Below are 6,369 nucleotides of genomic sequence, written 5' to 3'. Positions count from 1 at the left end.
TCATTATTTCAAAAGTAAAGTCATATCAGAGTGTCCTAAAAATCCATATCATGAAAATTGGAAGATGTGCATGCTCAGGCCTTCGCTTTCCCAACATCCTCAGAAGTACCTGAAACAATAAACTAAATTATAAGCCAAAGCTTAGTGAATTCCCCCAAAGTACCAACACACTACAAAACAAACAAAGCATGCAAATATGAGCCTTCAGCCTGACTGGACCGCCTTGCAGGTCCTACAGCCTATCTGGACCGCTCTACAAGCCTTCGACATGATTGGACCGCCTCGCATGGCCTACAACCTATTCAGACTGCTCTTCGGGGCTTCAGCATGACCGGACCGCCTCGCATCGCCTACAACCTATCTGGACCGCCCCGTGTGTCTTTGCCTTTAGCACAAAGCAGGACCGCCTCAACCCAACCACAATACGTTGACATATGTAACCGATAAACATAAAAACAGAACCAACAAGTACAGATAATTATGCAGATCTACTAATCAACCATATAATAGCATAGTACTATCCTAACTAGGATAAATAATCTAGTGGGCCGGCATTGGTGCCTTCAACCCACGAGTACGGTGAGGAAAACTCACCTCTTAGTCCGAAAAGATATCTGACAGAACACAGCTCTGAATGACAACTCAACTTATCACTTAAACACCAAATAATGACCGATCTCAATTACCACTCAAATTACCTAAAATACCCTTAGGTCAAACTTGGTCAAAGGTCAAAGGTCAATGTCAACAAACCAGCTGAGTACGCTGGGCGTACTCATCTGTATGAGGGATGCACTCCGCTTGACCCAGAAATCGGGACTTTGACTGCATACGCATAACGTACCATTTGGTATGTCCAGCGTATGCACCTGGTCAACCCCTTTTCTCATTAAGAGCTTAATGCATCAAGTCCTTACATCTAAAGTCAGATCCAAGCCCCAAATGACGTCCTTGACCATAAAGTTTCCAACTTTATGGTCTTGCATGGTCAATAAGTGCTTAACACTAAAAACCTTAACTACTTAACCCATTAAGACCTTGTAAGTCATGCATGGAAGGGAAAAAATGATCACGACCACATTTTTATGCTTCTAAGCACCTCAAAACTTCTGAAAGGACAACTTAAATGGATTGGAGTAGCTCATGCTCAAAATAAATACCAAACTAATGGGACCAAAAGGACACAAACTTCATAGCTAACTTAGATCTATGCATAGCTTCATCAAGTTCAAAGCTTTTTTTATCTAGAAATGATGACAAATGGTGATGAGATTCTGGATCCAAAGAATCCTACTCCTCCAAGATGATCTTCTCTTCTTTCTCTCTCCTCCAAGGTAACCAAAACACACACACAAAGCTCAAGAGTACTCAAAAATGGATTAGGGTTTGTTTGGGGACGAAGGTGGGTTTGAGGCTGATGAAAGAAGGTAGGTTGGGGACTTAAGGATGTTTAAATAGAGTCCAAACCCTAAAAATTAGGGTTTGGAAATCATGCACGTACGCCATGCGTAGGCTAGGTGTGCCCAGCGTACGTGACCTAGGGCCATAAATTACAAAAATACCACTATGGGCCATTTTGCAACATTTCTAACCCACAAGGGCTAAATGCAATAAATCTTCATACTTAGGGTTTAATTTAGAAATACCTCATCATCGGGATGTTACAAAATCAAAATGATTAGTATTCAAAAAAACACCTCTAATCATGAGACTTTTTTTCCATGAAAAATAACAATCAACTTTACCACTCTAAAACGGATGTAACTATAACCCAGATAGGTGGCACATTACTTAGATTATAACCTATTAGGGGAATTGATTAATCTAACCATTTTTTGGTTGTTTTTTTAGAATATAACTTTTTTTTGCAAAATGACCACTTCGTCCGGAATGGGGCATTCCGGACCTGATTTAATATTCGGTAAACGGGTAGATAAATCTGACCATTTAATTTGGTTCTCCTATAAATACCCTTTAACCCATTTCAGACTAGATTTTGCCTTTCCCTTGTTTCGGATTACTCTACATCCCGTTCCGGACACCTCTGCAACTGAAAATGTCTTCTGATAGCAGTGAAGAAATGCAGTTTTTATATATAAGTTTCAAACTTGTTTCTAATTATATGCATTTATTTTAGATTATACGTTAAAACATGTTTACTTTACGCAATTATATCAGTATTATAGGGTTTTTTGTGAATTTTAATCGTGTTAAGGCAATTATAGGATTATATGTACTTATACATTTCTACTACATCATAAATTGTTATCATTTCCTAATTTTTGCTATTTTGGAATGTGTCCAGAATCTGCAAATCATGTCCGAATACGTAGAATTCTCCATACTACAAGCAACCGATTCCAGAATTTTAGTCCGGAATCTATGGTCCGGACTACCGTTCCGGATTTTTTTGTCTGGAATTCCATTCCGGAACATACATACAAAAATCCCTAAATAATAGTTCTTTTGATTGTAGCACAACAGAACATATGAAGCGGTTGTTACTACAACATGCAATCCTGAATTTGGGCGTGAAATCATGACGCACTTACAAATCCGACCAGTTTGTAGGGTGATGTTTAGGCAATCATGTTTTATGATTACGTGAACATGACGATGGGTGTCGAATGTCACCCTTTACCATGCTACTATCTTATGTGCAAAGAATTTACTACTTTTGATCCAGTTTTATCTACAAGAGCTTCTATTTCCGGTTGGCGACTATCGGGTTTGCTTTGACAGCAAAACATTCTGCTTGGTCACCGACTTGCGGTTCGGGTATTATTTCCATCCTAGTTCTGGTTTTGCACAATTCAGAGAATGTGTGTTTCTATTTGTGTCGCTTTCACGTTCGGTGAGTGTGGCTGACCTTACGCACATGTTCAATAACTTACTTCATCAATTAAGTAATGAAGACGTGGTGAGAGTATTCTTGTTGTATATGCTAGAGCAAGGATTTTTTGGGAAATACCCTCGACAACCAGTTACTAATGAACGTATGACACTCGTTTCTAATTTACAAAAGTTTAACAGGTATACAATTTTTTACCCACATTATATCAAAATGATACATATACTTATTAAGTGTAATTTTTAGACATAGGTACCCATGGGGCAGATTTATATGAGATTTCACTTACAAACATATGCGTATTGTGTTTGATAAGATTGAGGACCATTTAAACCCAAATGCACCAAGAGTCGGTAGTAGACACACATATACTCTACATGGATTTGTCTATGCATTTAAGGTATATAGACTATGTTTACTAAGAGCTTTTAAACAACAAGTATTGTAACTTTGTTAAGTTGGTAAGTTGTTTGACAACTTAATTTTGTAGATTTGGATCAGGGAGACATTTCCCAACAATAGTATAGTTGGTTCCCTATACCGAGTGTTATCCCTTTGTGACACCCCCAAACCGAGATGGCGGAAACATTCGGGGGCGGATGACGTCATGTATAGTATCATAACAATGCACAATAGTAAAACAAGCAACAACATACATTGCATTAATAGAATAGTTAATACATGTGTGTTCTTTGTATAGTTGTAAGACACCAAAAATGTAACATCAAAATATAAAAGACGAGTCTTGAACATGCTCCGTCTTCTCAGAACCTGATCCAGTGTACCTATCTACTAGTTCCCTGAGAATACAAGTTATTTTGAAAGAGAGTATCAACATTTAAGTTGGTGAGTTCATAAGTATTTAATGTCAAATGTGTGTATTTGTTTCATGAAAATGTTTGTGTTTGTTTAGTAAAATGTTTGTATACTTCCCAGAAAATCCTATATTTCTTCTAAAATGAAAAGTAGTCTTTTACCCAAGACCCGACTGTTTTGTATGTGTGTTCTCTTGTAATGGTGTAAAATGTATGTTTGTACTTGAAATAGTATAAAATGTATGTTTTCCATATTTGTAAAACCATCTTTACTAGAAAACTAGTATGCATTTCTCATGTGAGAATATCACTATATGAATGTAATGGAAAATGAAGGTCTACAGTAGAATTGTGTAAAATAAACTACTGATGCATTAACTGCCTTGTAACCAAACTGGTTAATTTAGGTTAAATGTGATTAGGTTATAACCATGCTTGATTGACAGTATAATGTGACATCCCCTAATTTCTCGGCCAGAAAAGACCGATTTAATTTATGCTTTTTAAAATAAAATCAGAGAAATCTTTTTAAAAGATGTTGCGGAATTGGTCCCCAAAACAAAATATGATAAAAGTTTATCAAAACCTTTCTTTAAGAAATGTATAGTTTCATTTCATATCAAAACCTCGGGATGTCATGTTCCGATACAGATCAAAAGCATAAACAAGACATTATAAGACTTACAACAGTTATTTACAACTACTGGCCTATAATCGAAAAATCTCTCATCGTCCTCCGACTATGCTCGGGGTCCACTACCTGTAACATAAAAAGCTGAGTGGGTCAGGCTTGGGAGCCTGATGAGCATATAGGGTTTTCAACCTACAATAATAATAAACTTATTAAGTTCACCAATCAACATTAACCCTGATTACCCATTCCCGTTGTCCTCACTTTACGTCCCTAAACACCTATCACAAGGGACCTAGCCTAAGGAATATCATCGGGATGGACATTACTGCTAAGGGGTCTCCTCAGCCATACATGTCCTAAAGGCAACCATGAAGGGGATGGAGTACGCCAATGAACATTTAGTTCATCAACACCTACAAGTTGCGAACCTGCTAGTGTTCCACTGGACTGTCTAGAAAGGTCTGTGGTCGTCATCTATACTCCGCTAGACGACTACAACAACAACAACATCGAGGCCTCTCACCATTTTAACACACATCGACTATTTCGTCTACCCCTGTTCTACCCAACATATTTGTAGATAAAATACATATACAGTTTAAAACTTGTATAAAACATCTGTTCAACAGTCACCTCAAATAAACACTTAATATAATTACACATAGCACGTATTTTATAGAAAATACTTCATATCTAGGTGTAAGATGAAAGTGACTACACACTCACATGATTTGATGATAATCGGGCAGCACTTCGTTTCCTAAAACGATCGTTTCTAATAAAACCGGGAGTTTTATTGAGAAACCGGGCTCTGCGACGGTCGGGCTTCAAAACCGAAAAGATAAATTTCTCGGGCTTCTCGGGCACTTTGGGACGTGTTTCGGGTGTTATAATTGATACCGGGGCTTTGGGGGAAGTTGGAATGAAAGAAATATTGAAAAAGGGGGTTAAAAATGAAAAGTTTCCAAATATTCCCCGGGAGGTCTCGCACCCTTCTATTTATAGGGGCGAGGCTCCTGATCTAAGGGCTGAGAAGTCTCCACACGTCAGCAGATCCGGAGCGAGGTCACGTGGGTTGCGCATGCGAGGGTCCTGCTGGCAGCTTCTAAGTGGACCGAGGTCTAGGGTCCGAGGAGGGGGGGTTCGTGGCTCACCTGCGAGGCTCGGACACGCGAGAAAGGGGCACGCGTCGGACACCCATTGGACCGCGGCTTCGGATGCGAGGGCAGGCGACACGTCTCGGATGACTCAGCAGATTTCGGACACGTGGCACGTTTTGAGCGAGGGTGACGTGGCCGAAGTCCACCTATGCGAAATTTCTCGGATTTGACATTTTTTCTCGATTTTTGTGCAAAAACTTCTAAAATCCATAACTTTCGCATACGAGCTCCGTTTTTTGACGTTCATTAGATGCACGCGTAGGTAAAATTACGCTCTACAACTTTCGTTTAGACTTCGTCGGCTAATTTTGACTTTAATTTTTATATTATTATTTTTAACAGACCGGGACAGGAAATCCGTTAAAAATTCATAACTTCTTCATCCGACGTCCGTTTTCGTCTGTCTTTTTACCGTTGTAATACTATTGACGAGACCTTCGGTTCTCGTTTAGGTCGTGTCGGCTAAAACTCACTCGATCTAAAATTCGAGTTTTTAGCTGTCTACTGCTAAGCTGAAACTTCGAAAAATCATAACTTCCTCATACGAAGTCAAATTTGGGCGTTCTTTTTATACATACTCTCGGTTTAACGAACACTACGAATTTCGTTTAGATCACTAAGGCTAAAAAGTAGTTTCTGAAAAAACTCAGTTTTTACGTCATTCGGCACCGTGTCGGTTTTGTCGTGAAACTTCGACAGGTCATAACTTCTTCGTTATAACTCGGATTTTGGTATTCTTTATATATCCGTAATCCTTGTCACGACCACTACAACTTTCTTAATAAATATCGGCTTTATCTAATATTTATTTTCGACGCTCATTTTTATTCTTAATTAATTAAATCCTAGTAATTAAGCATAAAACACATAAAACACATAATATTCACATAATTCCTTTTCATTTCTTCA

This window comes from Lactuca virosa, chromosome 5, assembly GCF_052849685.1.
Source record: "Lactuca virosa cultivar CGN04683 chromosome 5, Lactuca_virosa_CGN04683_v6, whole genome shotgun sequence".
NCBI classification, from domain to species: Eukaryota; Viridiplantae; Streptophyta; class Magnoliopsida; order Asterales; family Asteraceae; genus Lactuca; species Lactuca virosa.
The sequence above is the reverse complement of the archived record's forward strand: the minus strand, read 5'-3'. Positions refer to the sequence as shown.